The sequence below is a fragment of the Coregonus clupeaformis genome, chromosome 12 (genome assembly GCF_020615455.1).
Source record: "Coregonus clupeaformis isolate EN_2021a chromosome 12, ASM2061545v1, whole genome shotgun sequence".
Classification (NCBI taxonomy): domain Eukaryota; kingdom Metazoa; phylum Chordata; class Actinopteri; order Salmoniformes; family Salmonidae; genus Coregonus; species Coregonus clupeaformis.
Window position 1 is genome coordinate 27,040,725 of NC_059203.1, and position 23,031 is coordinate 27,063,755.

The 23,031-nt window shown below is 42.2% G+C and overlaps 1 protein-coding gene across 1 annotated transcript in view; it reads left to right on the forward strand.

The window, feature by feature from the left end:
• Positions 1 to 229: 229 nt before the first annotated feature.
• Positions 230 to 23,031, forward strand: part of LOC121578145 (neurofascin) — a 203,693-nt gene continuing 180,891 nt past the window's right edge. Inside the window, exon 1 of the mRNA XM_041892280.2 lies at positions 230 to 452. The gene's annotated coding sequence lies outside the window, so the exon portion shown is untranslated. The remainder of the gene's footprint in view (positions 453 to 23,031) is intronic.

Consider the following 23,031-nt stretch of genomic DNA (forward strand, 5'->3'; position numbering starts at 1 on the left):
TGTCTGTAACTCAATAAATATGAGTTATTCCTGAAAACAATCAAATGAAAGAAAACAATAACTCCTCTGTAACTTCCACCTCTCCTTAAATAAATAGCACCACACCAGCAGTTTTTACTGTCTCCAGTCAACCCCCCTTTCCCGCCCCATAACACCTGTCCAGTGGTACTACTCACGTCGACCCACGGACCGGGAGCGCGCATCAGCCGAATACGTAAGTGCGGCTTCACTGATAGCGAGAGAGGAGGAACAGGGAGAGAGAGAGAGAGTGAGTGAAAAAGAAAGAGAGCGAGGAGGAGAATCCATGAGAGACCTGTACCGCATTACACGAAATAACGAGCACAGGCACACACTTTCACACACACAGCACATGCTACTGCAGAGCTGACACACACCGCGGAGAGAAGAGATTGAACAGCGAAATCTCTGCGGTCACGTTACAGGCAACACAGGTAAGTAAGCAACAGCATTCCTCTAACAGGCTTCTAATAATAGGTCATACTGCTGCATCGGGTGGTGTCATATTGGCTAGCGGGTTTATGAATATTTGAAGATGGCGAGATTAAATTATGCTGTGAAGGGATGCCGTCACTTCGGTAAAGTAGATGTTTTCGGTAAAGCCCTGGCCCTGCCAGTAATCTGCAGTCGTTCCTGACCGGGTGCAGCATTCTTCTCACGTTGCGGAGCGGAGCCTAATGCACTGCGCATCGATGGATGATGCTGCGGTGGGTTATTTTTTGCTGCTCTGCGCAAATTATAGACAGGGTCAGAATCTGTGGAAAGTATACAGTCGTTTATTCCCACACACCAGTCACAGTTATGTCTTTATAGGTAGTTGTGATGTTTGACAAAATATCGAAGTGTGAAGGAGACAAACTAGCTATTTAATGGTTGTCAGCATGGTTGTTTTGTTTGGCCGGTTGCTGCGGGCGAGATGGCTGATACTGTATATTATGCTAGAGAGAGGGAGGATGATTGCACTCCTCGAAGTGAATGTGAGTGTTGACGCCACAGAGAGTCTTTGAGGAGGCTAGTCATGCAGAGATAATTCAGGGGACCCGTTTGGTTATTTGAATCACGTCATGTCACCAAACGAGTTACGCGCGGCATTTAGCTCTCCTATTTTGTTCAGCATTCTGATTCATCCATCCGCTAGGCCTCTCTTTAAGGACAAATTAGCTAGGGCTACATATTTACTTGTTATAGGCTACATTTGGGTAGAAGTCAACATAGTTTTAGCCGAGTTTCATTCACCTGGTGTCTGTTAGAAGTGAAGAAAACAAATAGGCTTCATCTCCTGTCTGGTCTTGGGTCTGTGCATGCGTGTTGGTGCACCTGCATATAGGGAGGACACAGTGTCATATTGTAGGCCCAACATGCTTTGGGTATGTGCATGTGTATACAGTGAGGGAAATAAGTATTTGATCCCCTGCTGATTTTGTACATTTGCCCACGGACAAAGACATGATCAGTCTATAATTTTAATTATTTGAACAGTGAGAGACAGAATAACAACAAAAAAATCCAGAAAAAAAAACGCATGTCAAAAATGTTATAAATTGATTTGCATTTTAATGAGGGAAATAAGTATTTGACCCCTCTGCAAAACATGATTTAGTACTTGGTGGCAAAAGCCTTGTTGGCAATCACAGAGGTCAGACGTTTCTTGTAGTTGGCCACTAGGTTTGCACACATCTCAGGAGGGATTTTGTCCCACTCCTCTTTGCAGATCTTCTCCAAGTCATTAAGGTTTCGAGGCTGACATTTGGCAACTAAAACCTTCAACTCCCTCCACAGACTTCCTATGGGATTAAGGTCGAGACTGGCTAGGCCACTCCAGGACCTTAATGTGCTTCTTCTTGAGCCACTCCTTTGTTGCCCTGGCCGTGTGTTTTGGGTCATTGTCATGCTGGAATACCCATCCACGACCCGTTTTCAATGCCCTGGCTGAGGGAAGGAGGTTCTCACCCAAGATTTGACGGTACATGGCCCCGTCCATCGTCCCTTTGATGTGGTGAAGTTGTCCTGTCCCCTTAGCAGAAAAACACCCCCAAAGCATAATGTTTCCACCTCCATGTTTGACGGTGGGGATGGTGTTCTTGGGGTCATAGGCAGCATTCCTCCTCCTCCAAACACGGCGAGTTGAGTTGATGCCAAAGAGCTCGATTTTGGTCTCATCTGACCACAACACTTTCACCCAGTTCTCCTCTGAATCATTCAGATGTTCATTGGCAAACTTCAGACGGGCCTGTATATGTGCTTTCTTGAGCAGGGGGACCTTGCGGGCGCTGCAGGATTTCAGTCCTTCACGGCGTAGTGTGTTACCAATTGTTTCTTGGTGACTATGGTCCCAGCTGCCTTGAGATCATTGACAAGATCCTCCCGTGTAGTTCTGGGCTGATTCCTCACCGTTCTCATGATCATTGCAACTCCACGAGGTGAGATCTTGCATGGAGCCCCAGGCAGAGGGAGATTGACAGTTCTTTTGTGTTTCTTCCATTTGCGAATAATCGCACCAACTGTTGTCACCTTCTCACCAAGCTGCTTGGCGATGGTCTTGTAGCCCATTCCAGCCTTGTGTAGGTCTACAATCTTGTCCCTGACATCCTTGGAGAGCTCTTTGGTCTTGGCCATGGTGGAGAGTTTGGAATCTGATTGATTGATTGCTTGTGGACAGGTGTCTTTTATACAGGTAACAAGCTGAGATTAGGAGCACTCCCTTTAAGAGTGTGCTCCTAATCTCAGCTCGTTACCTATATAAAAGACACCTGGGAGCCAGAAACCTTTCTGATTGAGAGGGGGTCAAATACTTATTTCCCTCATTAAAATGCAAATCAATTTCAAAAAAATTTGACATGCGTTTTTCTGGATTTTTTTGTTGTTATTCTGTCTCTCACTGTTCAAATAAACCTACCATTAAAATTGTAGACTGATCATTTCTTTGTCAGTGGGCAAACGTACAAAATCAGCAGGGGATCAAATACTTTTTTCCCTCACTGTACATGCATGTGTGTGTGTGTGTGTGTGTGTGTGTGTGTGCATGTGTGTGTGACTATATCACTACCTGGGCTGTGGCCTTATGCAAGGGCTATAGTGGGGAACATCTGTCCTCTGAAGGAGGGAGAGGAGAGGGAAGGAAAGGGACAGATGTTACGTAAGGCTATCAACAGGCCACAGCCCAGGTAGTGATACACTCACAAACACACTTCTCTTTTTTCACAAATGATTAAAATGACTAGGATGATTGCACACTCTACACATCAGCACTGAGACTCTTAGCAAGGAGTTACAGTCGGGGTCAGAATGGGTCATTAACAATAAACAGGTCTTAAATACATCTAAAGCCAAAAGCATTGTATTTGGTTCAAAGCATTCTCTTAGACCTAAACCTCAACTGGAGTTGTGCATAAAGGGTGTGACCATTGAATAAGTTGAACAAGCTGAACATTTAGTTATCATGGTCAAGTCATATTGACAAAGTTGTTGTTGTGAAGATGAGGAGAGGTACTGTATGTCTGTTATAAAAATATGTTCTACGTTTTTTACACAAAGATCAACTCTACTAGTTGTTCAGGCTCTGAACTTGTCCCATCTTGATTACTGTCCAGTAATATGTTCAGGTGCAACAAAGAAAGACAACACAAAGCAGCATGCCTTGCCCTTAAAGGGGCAATCAGCAGTTGCTACATCCCTTTTTGGACTTAAATTAATGATATGTACCCATTGATTCTTGAAGAATATAACTTAGAAATGCCTCATGGGCTTAGTTCAACTGTCGTACCCCATCAGAACCCAAAATATATGCTTGTTTACAGCAATGTTTGTAAACAAAGAAAATGTAAACAAACACTATATAGCCTCAAAACATGGTTAAAACTATACATTTGATGTCATGGATGGTCAGTCCTTGCATCCATAGCTCTGTCTATGAATTTGAGAGTGATTACATTTCTCCAGCTCCATCCCTCAGCTTTTTACCGAACCAGGGGCGGGGAGTAGGGCTTTGTTATTGTTTCTACTGCTAATTGCTGCTTTAACTGCACACACAGAACTATACTGAACAAAAATATGAACGCAACATGCAACAATTTCAACAATTTTATTGAGTTACAGTTCATATAAGGAAATCAGTCAATTGAAATGAATTCATTAGGCCCTAATCTATGGATTTCACATGACTGGGCAGGGGAGCAGCCATGGGTGGACCTGGGAGGGCATAGGCCCACACACTTGCGTGCCAGGCCCACCCACTGGGGAGCCAGGCCCAGCCAATCAGAATGAGTTTTTTCCCACAAAAGGGCTTTATTACAGACGGAAATACTCCTCAGTTTCATCAGCTGTCCGGGTGGCTGGTCTCAGACGATTCTGCAGGTGAAGAAGCCAGATGTGGAGGTCTTGGGCTGGCGTGGTTACACGGGGTCTGCGGTTGTGAGGCCAGTTGGACGTATTGCCAAAAATCACTAAAACGACGTTGGAGGCTACTTATGGTAGAGAAATGAACATTACATTCTCTGGCAACAGCTCCGGTGCACATTCCTGCTGTCAGCATGTCAATTGCACACTCCATCAGAACTTGAGACACCTGTGGCATTGTGTTGTGTGACAAAACTGCACATTTTAGAGTGGCCTTTTATTGTCCCCAGCACAAGGTGCACCTGTGTAATGATGATGCTGCTTAATCAGCTTCTTGATATGCCACACCTGTCAGGTGGATGGATTATCTTGGCAAAGGGGAAATGCTCACTAACAGGGATGTAAACAAACATTTCAGGGATATTTTATTTCTGCTCATGAAACATGGGACAACACTTGACATGTTTACATAATAATACTTTTAGCAAAAATGATCTGTAGAAACAATGAGAATAGAAAGGTTCAGAACTTTTGTAAAACACCAGAGTACAGTTAAAAAATATATGGCAAATAGAAATCCAATATGGATGGTGTTAAGAGATAGATGGGAGGTGTTGAATGGAGCTGAAGGATGGGACTAATAACAACAACTAATAACAACAAGATAACTAATGTAAAGCATACTGTGTCCATAACAAGTATATAGGTTATAGGTTGAGAGCTTTTGTGAAAGAGCACAGTTAGAAAAATATGGCATATAGAAGCAAACCAGATGGACATCATGAAAATGATCGGAGGAAGTTCAGGAGTAAAATTAAACAAAATATAATTATTGTAGAATTTGACTGTCCATAAAATGTATATAGTATGTATGGGCTGGAAGTAGAGGCCTAAGCGTTGTGGTTCACTAGTTTACTCCAATTGGGGAAGGGGTGGTGGGGTTGGAAAGTAATGAAGGGAAATATAATTTTAAAAAGGATATGTGTGTGTATGTGTGTGTGTATGTATGTATGTATGTGTATATATATATGTGTGTGTGTGTGTGTGTGTGTGTATGTGTGTGTATGTATGTATGTATGTATGTGTGTATGTGTATATATATATATATATATATATATATATATATATATATATATATATACTGCTAAAAAAATAAAGGGAACACTTAAACAACACAATGTAACTCCAAGTCAATCACACTTCTGTGAAATCAAACTGTCCACTTAGGAAGCAACACTGATTGACAATAAATGTCACATGCTGTTGTGCAAATGGAATAGACAACAGGTGGAAATTATAGGCAATTAGTAAGACACCCCCAATAAAGGAGTGGTTCTGCAGGTGGTGACCACAGACCACTTCTCAGTTCCTATGCTTCCTGGCTGTTGTTTTGGTCACTTTTGAATGCTGGCGGTGCTTTCACTCTAGTGGTAGCATGAGACGGAGTCTACAACCCACACAAGTGGCTCAGGTAGTGCAGCTCATCCAGGATGGCACATCAATGCGAGCTGTGGCAAGAAGGTTTGCTGTGTCTGTCAGCGTAGTGTCCAGAGCATGGAGGCGCTACCAGGAGACAGGCCAGTACATCAGGAGACATGGAGGAGGCCGTAGGAGGGCAACAACCCAGCAGCAGGACCGCTACCTCCGCCTTTGTGCAAGGAGGAGCAGGAGGAGCACTTTCAGAGCCCTGCAAAATGACCTCCAGCAGGCCACAAATGTGCATGTGTCTGCTCAAACGGTCAGAAACAGACTCCATGAGGGTGGTATGAGGGCCCGACGTCCACAGGTGGGGGTTGTGCTTACAGCCCAACACCGTGCAGGACGTTTGGCATTTGCCAGAGAACACCAAGATTGGCAAATTCGCCACTGGCGCACTGTGCTCTTCACAGATGAAAGCAGGTTCACACTGAGCACATGTGACAGACGTGACAGAGTCTGGAGACGCCGTGGAGAACGTTCTGCTGCCTGCAACATCCTCCAGCATGACCGGTTTGGCGGTAGGTCAGTCATGGTGTGGGGTGGCATTTCTTTGGGGGGCCGCACAGCCCTCCATGTGCTCGCCAGAGGTAGCCTGACTGCCATTAGGTACCGAGATTAGATCCTCAGACCCCTTGTAAGACCATATGCTGGTGCGGTTGGCCCTGGGTTCCTCCTAATGCAAGACAATGCTAGACCTCATGTGGAGTGTGTCAGCAGTTCCTGCAAGAGGAAGGCATTGATGCTATGGACTGGCCCGCCCATTCCCCAGACCTGAATCCAATTGAGCACATCTGGGACATCATGTCTCGCTCCATCCACCAACGCCACGTTGCACCACAGACTGTCCAGGAGTTGGCGGATGCTTTAGTCCAGGTCTGGGAGGAGATCCCTCAGGAGACCATCCGCCACCTCATCAGGAGCATGCCCAGGCGTTGTAGGAAGGTCATACAGGCACGTGGAGGCCACACACACTACTGAGCCTCATTTTGACTTGTTCTAAGGACATTACATCAAAGTTGGATCAGCCTGTAGTGTGGTTTTCCACATTTTGAGTGTGACTCCAAATCCAGACCTCCATGGGTTGATACATTTGATTTCCATTGATAATTTTTGTGTGATTTTGTTGTCAGCACATTCAACTATGTAAAGAAAAAAGTATTTAATAAGGTTATTTCATTCATTCAGATCTAGGATGTATTATTTTAGTGTTCCCTTAATTTTTTTGAGCAGTGTATATATATGTATATATGTATATATTAGGGCTGTCAAATGATTAAAATTTTTAATCAAATTAATCAGAATTTTCAGTGGATTAATCATGATTAATCACTATTTGCAATTACACCTGAATCCTAACCATTTTTTTTCTGAAATGCATACCAAAAGATAAATAACAGGACACAGATACATAATTTTCATATTATGTCTGTTTATTAACACAGCCAAATAATGGTGTTTTAAATCAAGCTGAAACATACTACACACCATAATATTTGTCTTTGGCTGTGGCTCTTGACGGTGGCTTATAGAATGAGTCTTGAGACGCCACTTGCAAAACATCAAGGAAACCTGAGTCTTCTACAATGCTAATGGGTCTACAATCCTTTGCAATCCATTTTGCTATTGTGTTGGTCAAATTATCTGAGGTTGATTTTGTTAATTGCCTGCAAACATTCAGCGTGGTCTGGCGCAAACCACTTGCTGAATCTGACGGCCCAGCAAACGCATGTTTGGCGTTGACATGGTACTTCAAGCTTGAACAGCTCCGGTGAAATTGAAACTCCTTCTTACAAATCTTGCAAATAACCTTGTACTTGTTAACTGTACCATCATCATTCTTTTTATATTTGAATCCGTCAATAGGCCCACTTTGCTCACCTTGCTCCATCTCGCCTCTAGCTCCCAACCACTTTCCTGACCTGAATAATTTGTCACACTGCGCATGCGTGAAATGCGTTAAAAAAATTGACGCAATTAACAGCAAACAACTAATTAACGTCGTTAACGCGCTATTTTTGACAGCCCTAGTATATATATATATATATATATGCGAGGGGAAAAAAACATATGGGGGATTGGAAGTGATGCAGACAATTACATTGATGGAAGTTACAATCTATCTGAAATATTAAAGCTGATACACCCCGTAAAAAAACAAACCAAAAACAATACATTTAAATAAAAAAATTAAATAAAAAACACTTTACATGTTGCGTTTATATTTTTGTTCAGTATAACATCAACAACATGCATTATAGTCTTTCATGGTTGAGGGTTGAGGAGAATTTGACTACTTCTCCTAGTCTTTTAAGAAACATTTGTGTGTGGAAAATGCCTAACCACTTGTATAATCTATTTGCATACACTTCAAACAGACATACATACCCCACCAGACACACCACTATAGGTTTCTTCACTGTACCCAAACCAAAAACAGATTGAATGCGTCGCTCAGTTATGTATAGAGCCATGTCATGGGGGAATGCTCATGGAGGTTACTCAGGCAAAAAGCAAGTTTAGCTTTATAGAAGCCTGGGCATTGTTGTTCACTAATTTACTCCAAGTAGGGAAAGGATGGTGGGGTTGAAAAGTAATAAAGGGGAGTATATATATAAAAAAAAACATGGGGAATTGGAAGTGATGCAGACAATTACATTGATAGAAGATACAATCTATCTGCAATATTAAGCTGATCCACCCCCCCCCCCAAAAAAAATTAAAAATAAATAAAATTGAGCTTTATTAAAAAAACAGATATCACAGCGCCTCTCCTCTTTCTAAAGATTTAATTTAACTGTACTGTATATAAAAATATGAATATGTATATATGGATAGGTTGTAAATAGTATTTTTGTTGTCTCTTGGTGTCTTTCCTATATATAACTATTATATAGTTTTATTGTGAATATAAAGGAGGTTTTCTTTTTTTACAACCAAATCACATTTTTTGATGAAAATGGCATGTTATAGAAGGGTCCAGACACCTTTTTTGTGATTTCACATGTTTTTGAGAAACTTACCCCAAAAAGCAAATCATTTCCTCATCCTCCTTGTGTAGTCAGCCAGGTCACCTGTGATGTAAGTCAGTATTCGACGTCCATCCATGTCTGTGGCCGTCAGGAGATGACGTGGAAAGCGGCCACTAAGGGCAACAGTGAGTGCTGTTACCTTCAAGTAGGTTTTGGTTTTGCTAGTGCGTTGGGGATGGCAGTTGGGCGTAAGCATCTGCCTCAAGTGCCAAAGGTTGCATGTTTGAATCCAGCAATATACATTTGTTTTTGTGATTTTAGGTTTTTGCCTTTCCCAAACCTTAACCCTTACCTTAACCATTCAGAGTTAATGCCTCCCCATAAGATTTGGAGTTAATGCCTAAACTTAACCCTAACCGTAAAATATTCCAACAACTTCGAAATTTGATGTTTGAGAACCATGGATGAACTTCTAATTCTGACGTGAGTCTGTGAGAGCTATGGTGGTGTTTCCTTTATTTTGGCAGTGACCTGTAGCAGCAGGCTACACAATAGAGCAGCTGGATAGGGGAAACGGTTTGAGTCGCGCAAAACGGAATATACCATTGCGGATAAAGTTCGGAATGACACATTTTCATGTGTACAACATCTAAAGACCTGCATCACTATACTGAGAGCTTTGCCGTTTCTAAAAGGATGTATTTGGGTGTTTTTGGAGCCTTTGTTCAATTTTTTTCTGTACTTTGTCATGTATTTGTACGTTTCATGTGGACCCCAGGAAGAGTAGCTGCTGCCTGTGCAGTAGCTAATGGGGATCCTAATAAACTAAACCCCCAGCAGGCAGTCTCTGGGACAGCTTATACACCGCAGCAACACTGGGCAGATGTCATCTGGAACTATAACTAAGACCCCCTTCCCACTCACTGACTGACTGACTGGCAGACTGACAAATTCCTGTTGAATAGAATTACTAGAGGAACATGGATTTAGATCACAATGGAGATAACAACATTAGGAGACAGATGGACAGATGTTTCCCTCTATAGCCCTTATGACAGACAGACAGAATACACATGATCATATCTTTCTTTATCTAATAAAATGCCAACATTTTCCTTTTGGTCTATTAAGGAAGGATCCTGGTCTGAATTGGGAGTCAGAACGGAAGGAAGGAAGGATCAAGGTCTGAATTAACTTAATTACCAGTAAAAAAGTCAAGAAGAAATTTGATTTCAACATTATATCTGTAGGCTAGAGGATATTCTGTCCCCACTCATTTCATCTGACCACATACATAGCTTCTAGTTTTGTGTAAACATACATCAAACTCCTCAACTCTTTAAGTTTTTATTTTTATTTGTATATACAGGATAAATCATCTGTATAGTATAACTGCTACTGATCTACACGGAACTGTTTCCATTTCTAATCTACTGCTCTGGGAGATAAAGATCCCTCAGAATAAGCTTCTCAACTCAACTGATCTGCTGCCATATTATTTACGTTAATTATTAAAGATGCGAGGTTTGAATGGTAGCCAGCCAGTACTATGTGAACTGGAGCTGGGCTCTCTTCTAGCTGTGGAGACCGTCTTTAGGGTGGGCTGGTGTGGGGAGATGGATCTGTCATCAACCCCTTTATGGATACATTGTGTCAGTCCTTCTCTTAGCCTATAGGTCAAAAGGACACATGCACATATGAATGCATACACACACACACACACGTGCACACACGTACACAAACACACACATGCACACACACACACACGTGCACACACACACACACACACAAAGGACACACGCACACAAACAATGCCTCGTAATGAAGGGAAATCGGACACCTGGAGTCGGATGTCGTCTGTTTGGCTGCGGGCTGTGGGTTTCCTCTGATTAACAACAGAAGGAGAGATGCATGTGAAGATTTGGAGACAGTGACAGGTGTGCTGTCAGGCTTTAAAGACATGTAAGAGTCCAAATCAATCACAAGTTCCTATAACCCCAGAAATGTCATGTCAGTATATAAACTCTGTAGCAACAGTAGCTCCACCTGGTTTGTCAGAGGGCAAGGTGGAGCTAATCCCATATTGCTAACACCTACCAAATCCATTCAGAACTACACAGGTGCATAGTGAGTAGGGACTAGGAGTTCATTTGGAATTAGGCAACTACCAGAGTCGAGTGGTTGTTGGAGGACTTGTGATCTGATTGTGGATGGGGATTTCGCTCTGTTGCAGTACACATGTTTCATCACCAAGTGCTGCTGTTTCATCTTCTAAAACACTGTTGTTCTCTACTGACGTGACTGGTATCAGAACTTCTCTAGTCTCTCAGTGATGAATGGCTTTTGGATGTTGATGGCTGACATCTGAACTGGAGCAAGTCAAGCATTACAGCTTTGCTCCGATTGACCCTGCTCCCCAGGGTAGTGTGTAAGGACATCCTAGATGTTTCTCCACCATTACCTCACATATCCTTTGTGTTTGATTCCAATCTGAGAGTCAAATCCAGAAACTGTGTGTGTGTTTAGCACTTATACAAGCAGGTGACAAAACCCCAGTAGCACACTGGCTGTATATGTGTTTCTTTGTTTCTGTGAGTTTCTGTGTGTGTTGCACATACGCCTGTCCACCCAACCATCCTATCCCAGTCTCTCACAATGTTTTTGGGCCGTATGGCCTCTTTCCCAGTGATCCCCTGGTATGATGGCGTGCTGTTAGCTGATTGGAGCACTGCATTGTGGTCAGTCCTGGCCTGGCCAGGTGGTTTTGGGTAGACCCGCGGAGGGTGCAGCGATAGGTCAATTAAATCTGCATTAGAGTACCCTGCTGTCCTCTCAGTGGCTTACCTGGCACTGTGTATGTGTGTGTGTGTCTCTGTATGTGTGTGTGTGTCTCTCTGTGTGTGTGTGTGTTTGTGTTAATGTGTGTTGCTTTCCTCTCCATAGCTCAGCTGGCATTGAACTGAGCCAGACAGCTAGACGAACTGCAGGTTTTAATTCAGACCTTGGCACTCAAGTCTCATTCTGTAGGTCAGGAGGATACAATCTTATCCAGACACACAATGAGTTGTTTATACCAGAAAGCATGCAAGCAAGCAAACACACACACACACACACACACACACACACACACACATACACCCACACACACACCCACACACATACACCCACACACAAATACACATACACACACACACACACAAATACACCCACACACACACCCACACACACACACACACAAATACACATACACACATACACACAAATACACACACACATACACACACACACATACACACACACACACACACAAATACAAATACACACACACACATACACACACACCAAAATGTATATTTTCACAGGATCAGTCATCCTATCATGAGAAACGTGTCTTTCTCTTCCTTCCCTCCCCAGAGAAAGAGAGAGAGAAGCATTGTGTGTGTGTGTGTGTGTGTGTGTGTGTGTGTGTGTGTGTGTGTGTGTGCTCTCTGCTGCTTCACATCTCTGCACGTAGCACTGCAACATTAGGGCATGCATATTTATCAAGGACAAATCCAACAGAGGATTCTTCCGTTTTGATAAGGACAAAAGCAGAGCAGGAAAACTCTGTTCAGATAAGTTACTAACACATTACATGAATGCCAAATAGATCTTGCTTTTAGATACTGGGTTTAACTTACGGTTTTACCTATTCTATTATGTTCTATTCTTAAACGAAATATTACTAAGTGTGCACCACTAAATTATAGCATTCTATTCTATTTTCTTTTATCCTATTTCAACATATTAGGAGACACATATTTTGTGTGTGCCTGTGTGTGTATGGCTCTGTGTGTGCCTGTATGTGTGTATGGCTCTGTGAGTGTCTGTGTGCTGGTTTGTTTCATTAGGCACATCTGTAGGTAGCATCTGGTGTTCTTCAGAGAGGAAATGAGCCTATAGTGAATCCTTTATAGTTAATCAATACTAGTCTGCCTGGAGCCTCTTGGTGAGTGCAGGAAATCTGCTACTCTAGCTACTACTACTCCAATTTATAGACTCCATTTTTTATTGAGTTTAGAACATATTTGGAAAACAATGAAAAGTTATGTTTTTATGATGCTGTTACCCTAAAAGCACTGTTTAATAGTCTTGATTGTCATGTCAAATCAATCAATCAATCAATGAAAGAAATACCTGCTTTTTGTGTTAGGTAGTTTTGGTATAAAGACATTGACCACTTTCCTTACACTTTGGTGATGTTCATTCATCTTATCAGATGTTCTAAAATATTATACTATTTTGTGCCAAAGCATTATTTATTTAGTCTGGGTAGGGCATTTGAATGAGAGTGATCATTCATTTCATTGCATTCATTTAGCCAGGGTAGTCCACTCAGCAACAATTGACACTATTTTCCAGGGACTTCTGGGTTCATCAGACACATAAAGTCCTAAACCTACCTTCCTTCCCACCCTGTCTAGCAGCTGTTGAAATATTATCCCATAGCAGTGTTCCCAGTATTGATGACTGACTGGTAGAGAGGACAGGTGAGGAGCAGACACCACAATATACGTTTGTTCTTAGTCTGAACGTCCCAAACCTGCCAACAAACCTGCCCTCCCCTTTGTCTGAATTTCTCATTAACCACATAGTGTTTTCCCAAGCTGTGTATGTGTGTGTATGTTTGCGTGCGTGTGTCCTGTTAGCTGTCAGTAGTGTATTGATTACGTTAACCCATCAGTGGATCAATGAGAGTGTGACTGGGGGTATCACCTGATATGAACGGTATTGTGACCTTGGTGTTGGGAGAGGGACGGGGTGTGTGGAGAGGTGTACTGTATGGGTGGGGGGTTAGAGGAATGGGACACCAAAAGCTGAAAGGTCACGGCACATGTCACGGCTCCAGTTGAGTGATTGAGCTGAGGGGGAAAAAGAGGGAGTTTTAAATCTGATTCCATTTGGATCAATTCCTCCCTTCACCAGATCCTCAAGTCGTTACCTCCTCCCATGCATCCAGAAGGCCTGTGTAGGTGTTAGCTATCATCAGTCCTTTCAGATCCACTAGGGGGAGTTAACAAGGCCTACAGGGAAAGAAACAAGTGAAAGGATTGGAATCTCATTTGGTGAGTTCTTAGTCCACCACATCATCCCCAGTTGTTGTCGTCAATAATTACTTCCGGCATTATTTTAACCCCCTCCTGCTCCTCAGACAGGTGTGTGTCTGTGGGCCGGATTTTACAGAGGGGGAGGTGAACTGCAGGGAGGGTGTGTGTGTGTGTGTGTGTGTGTGTGTGTGTGTGTTTGTATGGTCTCCAGGTGGTTGTTGCAGCTATATAAAGCAGGTCTAATTCATTACCAGTTTTGTCACCTGGTCAATTGTTTGGTCGATAGGCTGTTGGTCGACCAAGATTTTTTTTGTCGCGCAGTGGCAATATATACAGTACCAGTCAAAAGTTTGGACAAACTTTATTTTTACTATTTTCTACATTCTAAAATAATAGTGAAGACATCAAAACTATGAAATAACACATATGGAATCATGTAGTAACCAAAAAAGTGTTAAACAAATCCAAATATATTTTATATTTGAGATTCTTCAAATAGCCACCCTTTGCCTTATTGACAGCTTTGCACACTCTTGGCATTCTCTCAACCAGCTTCACCTGGAATGCTTTTCCAACAGTCTTGAAGGAATTCCCACATATGCTGAGCACTTGTTGGCTGCTTTTCCTTCACTTTGCCATCTGACTCATCCCAAACCATCTCAATTGGGTTGAGATCGGGGGATTGTGGAGGCCAGGTCATCTGATGCAGCACTCCATCACTCTCCTTATTGGTAAAATAGCCCTTACACAGCCTGGAGGTGTGTTGGGTCATTGTCCTGTTGAAAAACAAATGATAGTCCCATTAAGCGCAAACTAGATGGGATGGCGTATCGCTGCAGAATGCTGTCGTAGCCATGCTGGTTAAGTGTGCCTTGAATTCTAAATAAATCACAGACAGTGTCACCAGCAAAGCACCCCCACACCATCACACCTCCTCCTCCATGCTTTACGGTGGGATCTACACATGCGGAGATCATCCGTTCACCCACACCGCGTCTCACAAAGACACAGCGGTTGGAACCAAAACTCTCCCATTTGGACTCCAGACCAAAGAACACATTTCCACCGGTCTAATGTCCATTGCTCGTGTTTCTTGGCCCAAGCAAGTCTCTTCTTCTTCTTCTTATTGGTGTCCTTTAGTAGTGGTTTCTTTGCAGCAATTCGAGCATGAAGGCCTGATTCACGTAGTCTCCTCTGAACAGTTGATGTTGAGATGTGTCTGTTACTTGAACTGTGAAGCATTTATTTGGGCTGCAATCTGATGTGCAGTTAACTCTAATGAACTTATCCTCTGCAGCAGAGGTAACGCTTGGTCTTCCTATCCTGTGGCGGTACTCATGAGAGCCAGTTTCATCATAGCGCTTGATGGTTTTTGCGACTGCACTTGAAGAAAGGTTAAAAGTTCTTGAAATGTTCTGTATTGACTGACCTTCGTGTCTTAAAGTAATGATGGACTGTCGTTTCTCTTTGCTTATTTGAGCTGTTCTTGCCATAATATGGACTTGGTCTTTTACCAAATAGGGCTATCTTCTGTATACCCCCACTACCTTGTCACAACACAACCGATTGGCTAAAACTCATTAAGAAGGAAAGAAATTCCACAAATTAACTTTTAACAAGGCACACCTGTTAATTGAAATGCATTCCAGGTGACTACCTCCTGAAGCTGGTTGAGAGAATGCCAAGAGTATGCATAGCTGTCATCAAGTCAAAGGGTGTCATGCCTGCTCCTGCTCCCTCTCCCTGGCGTTTGAGGGCGCCAGGCTGCCCATCATTACGCAAACCTGTCACCACCTGAACTTCATCACTGCTTGGTTACCTCCCCTATATCTGTATGTTCCTCAGTTTGATCCCCGAGTCTGCATTCATGTTGTTTCGTTTCCATTGTCCAGACGCTGTCGGTGTTTTGTTCTTATCTGCTTACAAAGGGTGGCTATTTGAAGATTCTCAAATCTCAAATATATTTTGATTTGTTTAACACTTTTTTGGTTACTAAATGATTCCATATGTGTTATTTGATAGTGTTGATGTCTTTACTATTATTCTACAATGTAAAAAATAGGACAAATAAAGAAAAACCCTTGAATGAGCAGGTGTGTCCAAACTTTTGACTGGTAGTGTGTACAGTGAGGGAAATAAGTATTTGATCCCCTGCTGATTTTGTACGTTTGCCCACTGACAAAGAAATGATCAGTCTGTAATTTTAATGGTAGGTTTATTTGAACAGTGAGAGACAGAATAACAATAAAAAAATCCAGAAAAACACATGTCAAAAATGTTATCAATTGATTTGCATTTTAATGAGGGAAATAAGTATTTGACCCTTCTGCAAAACATGACTTAGTACTTGGTGGCAAAACCCTTGTTGGCAATCACAGAGGTCAGACGTTTCTTGTAGTTGGCCACCAGGTTTGCACACATCTCCTCTTTGCAGATCTTCTCCAAGTCATTAAGGTTTCGAGGATGACGTTTGGCAACTCGAACCTTCAGCTCCCTCCACAGATTTTCTATGGGATTAAGGTCTGGAGACTGGCTAGGCCACTCCAGGACCTTAATGTGCTTCTTCTTGAGCCACTCCTTTGTTGCCTTGGCCGTATGTTTTGGGTCATTGTCATGCTGGAATACCCATCCACGAGCCATTTTCAATGCCCTGGCTGAGGGAAGGAGGTTCTCACCCAAGATGTGACGGTACATGGCCCCGTCCATCGTCCATCGTACCTTTGATGCGGTGAAGTTGTCCTGTCCCCTTAGCAGAAAAACACTTGGGGTGATAGGCATCATTCCTCCTCCTCCAAACATGGCGAGTTGAGTTGATGCCAAACGTCTCCATTTTGGTCTCATCTGACCACAACACTTTCACCCAGTTCTCCTCTGAATCATTCAGATGTTCATTGGCAAACTTCAGACAGGCATGTATATGTGCTTTCTTTAGCAGGGGGACCTTGTGGGCGCTGCAGGATTTCAGTCCTTCAGTCCAATTGTTTTCTTGGTGACTATGGTCCCAGCTGCCTTGAGATCATTGACAAGATCCTCCCGTGTAGTTCTGGGCTGATTCCTCACCGTTCTCATGATCATTGCAACTCCACAATGTGATATCTTGCTTGGAGCCCCAGGCCGAGGGAGATTGACAGTTCTTTTGTGTTTCTTCCATTTGCGAATAATCGCACCAACTGTTGTCACCTTCTCACCAAGCTGCTTGGCGATGGTCTTGTAGCCCATTCCAGCATTGTGTAGGTCTACAATCTTGTCCCTGACATCCTTGGAGAGCTCTTTGGTCTTGGCCATGGTGGAGAGTTTGGAATCTGATTGATTGATTGGTTCTGTGGACAGGTGTCTTTTATACAGGTAACAAGCTGAGATTAGGAGCATTCCCTTTAAGAGTGTGCTCCTAATCTCAGCTCGTTACCTGTATAAAAGACACCTGGGAGCCAGAAATCTTTCTGATTGAGAGGGGGTCAAATACTTATTTCCTTCATTAAAATGCAAATCAATTTATAACATTTTTGACATGCGTTTTTCTGGATTTTGTTGTTGTTATTCTGTCTCTCACTGTTCAAATAAACCTACCATTAAAATTATAGACTGATCATTTCATTGTCAGTGGGCAAACGTACAAAATCAGCAGGGGATCAAATACTTTTTTCCCTCACTGTATATGTGTGTGTGTGCCATAATATATATATTATGGCACACAAGACATCCGTCTGATTCACGCCTGTCTCAGTGGACTAATCCATTGTGTCCATGGGGATGCCACACCAGTATCAGTGTCACGCCCTGGCTCTGGGACTCTGTTATGTTGAGCCAGGGTGTGTAGTTTCTATGTGTTTGTGTTCTGTGTTTAAGTTCTAGTTCATGTGTATCTATATTGGCCGGGGTGGTTCTTAATCAGAGGCAACGTGAATCAGCTGTTGCTCGTTGTCTCTGATTGGGCACCATACTTAGGCAGCCGTTTGGCAGTAGTGTATTGTGGGATCTTGTTCCGTGTTGGTTTGTGTAGGTAACCAAGGACTTCACGTTATCGTTTTGTTGTTTTGTTTCGTGTGGTGAAATAAATAAAGTATGTTCACTTATCGTGCTGCGCATTGGTCCACTTCCTTCAGCGATCGTGACAATCAGCAGTAGTACATGTACCGTTAATTCCCATAATTTCTAATCTACAATGTTTGTTTGGTTATGGTAATTTCTGTTAATGCATTCAATATATTATTATTACAGTCTTACCGTTCTCATTGTAGGAGTGGACACGTTGTTTGCAGAGCGCACAACCTAGGCTACAGTTGTGAGAAACACGTTTTAGTTTATTTCATTCCATTTACGAGTTGTCAATTTATTAGTTGTCTTTTGTATTTATTTTTGCATTTATTATGGATCCCCATTAGTTCCTGCCAAGGCCGCAGCTACTCTTCCTGAGGTCCGGTAAAATTAAGGCAGTTATACAATTTTAAAAACATTACAATACATTCATAACAGATTTCATAACACATTAAGTGTGTGCCCTCAGGCCACTACTCTGCTACCACATATTTATAACACAAAAGCCATTTGTACGTGTGTGTATAGTGCGTATGTTATCGTGTGCTTGTATGCATGTGTCTGTGCCTATGTTTGTGTTGCTTCACAGTCCCCGCTGTTCCATAAGGTGTATTTTAATCTGTTTTTAAATCTAGTTTTAGTGCTTGCATGAGTTACTTGATGTGGAATTGAGTTCCATGTAGTCATGGCTCTATTGTCTGTTCTGGATTTGGAGACTGTGAAGAGACCTCTGGTGGCATGTCTTGTGGGGTATGCATAGGTGTCTGAGCTGTGTGCCAGTAGTTCAAACAGACAGTTTGGTGCATTCAACATGTCAATACCTCTCACAAGTACAAGTAGTAATGAAGTCAATCTCTCCTCCACTTTGAGCCAGGAAAGATTGACATGCATATTATTAATGTTTGCTCTCTGTGTACATATAAGGGCCAGCTGTGCTGCCCTGTTCTGAGCCAATTGCAATTTTCACCTGACCACACGACTGAACAGTAGTCCTGGTGCGACAAAACTAGGGCCTCTAGGACCTGCCTTGTTGAATGTGCTGTTAAGAAGGCAGAACAGCGCTTTATTATGGACAGACTTCTCCCCATCTTAGCTACTGTTGTATCAATATGTTTTGACCATGACAGTTCACAATCCAGGGTTACTCCAAGCAATTTAGTCACCTCAACTTGCTAAATTTCAAATGTCATGCTCTGATCTGGTGGAAACGTCATAAAATAGGCCTACTTGATTACTGCTCACTCGCTCGGGAAACTCTGAGTACCCAGAATATTTTATACAATGTTGCAAGTTCGCTTGCGCAAGGTTCAGGACTGACCAAGTTAATAGTTGATACAATGTTTCAAGTTCCTTGCAGACAGGCCACGTGTAGCCAATATGATTTATACAATATTTATATTTATCAGGATATTTTCTACCTGCAGGCTGCAATGTTTTTATTTGTTGGCTTTATGTAGGCTATTTTTACATATTGGCAATGGCAATAGAAGTTACTTTTAGATTTGTATCATTTTCATTTAGAAATAATTTTGATTAACCACATGACATTGATTTTGAGATATGAAGACTTTGCAAACTAAATTAAACTGTTCCACGAAAATATGAAAATCATAACTGGCATGCAGATCAGTAGAAATGGTACGATAACTTGGCATTCCAAATGGAAAAGGTTGCGACCGCTGGTGTAGCCTATTACCGGCAACTTCAGGAGCATAACCACAGAATCTGCGAAGGCCAGCAGCAGCTGGCAGCAGGATCGGGAACAGGTTTATTTATTCTGGGTAGGCTATATTGATCTCTGGCTCTCTCTTTAGTAATTGGTGTGTCTTCATTTTTAATCGCGGTGCTTAAAGCATCAGACAAGCTCAGTAGCTGTCAGGGGCTGATGTGGATGTGGTGTTGGAGTCAGGCGCAGGACACAGAGGCTTAGTCCAACAGACTTTACTTGGAGAAACACGTCAATACAAAGTAACGGGCCTCAAAACCAACGGAGGCGAGCGATTACGCAAACAGTGCGCAAATACACAAAATACAAAAGGATACGCAAATAGTGCGTCCGTACTCTAAATACAAGAGCAAAATACAAAGCACCAACGGACAGGCGGAACAATTACACACAACTAACTACAAACAAAACGAGAAACGTATAGGGGACATAATGAACACTAAATGGAAACAGGTGTACAAGGAAGACAAAACCAAACAAACATCGATAACATTCAACGGTGGCAGCTAGTACTCCGGAGACGACGAACGCCGAAGCCTGCCCGAGCAAGGAGGAGGAGCAGCCTCGGCCGAATCCGTGACAGTAGCCTACAGTTGAAGTCGGAAGTTTACATACACTTAGGTTGGAGTCATTAAAACTAGTTTTTCAACCACTCCACAAATTTCTTGTTAACAAACTATGGTTTTGGCAAGTCGGTTAGGACATCTACTTTGTGCATGACACAAGTAATTTTTCCAACAATTGTTTAGACAGATTATTTCATATTATAATTTCATATTATTATTATAATTCACTGTATCACAATTCCAGTGGGTCAGAAGTTTACATACACTAAGTTGACTGTGCCTTTAAACAGCTTGGAAAATTCCAGAAAATGATGTCATGGCTTTAGAAGCTTCCGATAGGCTAATTGACATCATTTGAGTCAATTGGAGGTGTACCTGTGGATGTATTTCAATGCCTACCTTCAAACTCAATGCCTCTTTGCTTGACATCATGGGAAAATCAAAAGAAATCAGCCAGGACCTCAGAAAAAAAAAGTAGACTCCACAAGTCTGGTTCATCCTTGGGAGCAATTTCCAAATGCCTGAATGTACCACGTTCATCCGTACAAACAATAGTATGCAAGTATAAACACCCATGGGACCACGCAGCCGCCATACCGCTCAGGAAGGAGACGCGTTCTGTCTCCTAGAGATGAACGTACTTTGGTGCGAAAAGTGCAAATCAATCCCAGAACAACAGCAAAGGACCTTGTGAAGATGATGAAACAGGTACAAAAGTATCTATATCCACAGTAAAACGAGTCCTATATCGACATAACCTGAAAGGCCACTCAGCAAGGAAGAAGCCAATGCTCCAAAACCGCCATAAAAAGCCAGACTACGGTTTGCAACTGTACATTACATTTTACATTTTAGTCATTTAGCAGACACTCTTATCCAGAGCGACTTACATTTAGTGAGTGCATACATTTTCACACTGGCACCCTGTGGGAAACGAACCCACAACCCTGGCGTTGCAAGCGCCATGCTCTACCAACTGAGCTACAGGGGGACAAAGATCGTACTTTTGGGCGAAATGTCCTCTGGTCTGATGAAACAAAAATAGAACTGTTTGGCCATAATGACCATCATTATGTTTGGAGGAAAAAGCCGAAGAACACCATCCCAACCTTGAAGCACGGGGGTGGCAGCATCATGCCGTGGGGGTGCTTTGCTGCAGGAGGGACTGGTGCACTTCACAAAATAGATGGCATCATGAGGAAGGAAAATTATGTGGATATATTGAAGCAACATCTCAAGACATCAGTCAGGAAATTAAAGCTTGGTCGCAAATGGATCTTCCAAATTGACACTGACCCCAAGCATACTTCAAAAGTTGTGGCAAAATGGCTTAAGGACAACAAAGTCAAGGTATTGGAGTGGCCATCACAAAGCCCTGACCTCAATCCTATAGAACATTTGTGGGAAGAACTGAAAAAGTGTGTGCGAGCATGGAGGCCTACAAACCTGACTCAGTTACACCAGCTCTGTCAGGAGGAATGGGCCAAAATTCACCCAACTAATTGTGGGAAGCTTGTGGAAGGCTACCCAAAACGTTTGACCCAAGTTAAACAATTTAAAGGCAATGCTACCAAATACTAATTGAGTGTATGTAAACTTCTGACCCACTGGGAATGTGATGAAAGAAATAAAAGCTGAAATAAATCATTCTCTCTACTATTATTCTGAAATTTCACATTCTTAAAATAAAGTGGTGATCCTAACTGACCTAAGACAGGGAATATTTACTAGGATTAAATGTCAGGAATTGTGAAAAACTGAGTTTAAATGTATTTGGCTAAGGTGTATATAAACTTCTGACTTCAACTGTAAATGTAGTTGATTTTATTAAAACATATTTTGTGTTTATATATGAAAAAATACACGTTTTAAAATGTTGACCAATCCATTGGTCGAAAGAACAGACGGCTCTCGGTCAACCAATATTTTTTAGTCGAGGACAGCCGTAAAGTCTAATTGTAACTAATGACGATGGTCTGTTTTCCTGTACTGAAATAGGGCTAATTGCTATAGAGAGAGTGGCTGTGTAATGTCTTTATAGATGCATTAAGATTCTACTGAAATGTACACACACACACACACACACAACATCTGCTCTGAATCTCAGCAGGACTGTGTCATTTTACCCAGTATGTGTGTGCGAGTTGCGACTCTCTCCCCACAATGAACACAATTCACAATGCATTTATCTCACAGTACTGATGTGAAATTATAATTTTTTTTTTATTGAGAATGAATCAGATTCTTTCAGAAGCCATGAGCATAGTCGTAGATGGAGTTTTGTATTCATTATGGATCCCCATGGAGTTGGTAGAGCATGGCGCTTGCACCGCCAGGGTTGTGTGTTTGATTCCCGGGGCCACCCTTACATAAAATGTATGCACGCATGACTGTAAGTAGCTTTTGATTAAAGCTTCTGCTAAATGGCATTACACAGTATATTATTTTTTATATTTTTCAGGAGATTGTGTGTGTTTAGTGTTTTATTAGGATCCCCATTAGCTGCTACTAACACAGCAGCTACTCTTCATGGGGTCCACACAAAACATGACATGATACAAAACATCAATAGACAATAACAACTCAAGGACAGCACTACATACATGTAAAATAAGAATAAACACTTTTATATACTTAGACTACTGTATATCTGTATATATACTGTATATTTTGATGTTTGTGTGTGTGTGTGTGTGTGTGTGTTTGTGTGTGTGTAACCATCACTCTCCAGCTGACAGGGACAAGCGTGACAGACTCCTGTGTAACAATGAGAGAAACTAAAGAGGAACGAGAGAGATAGAGAGACTGTAGTCTTT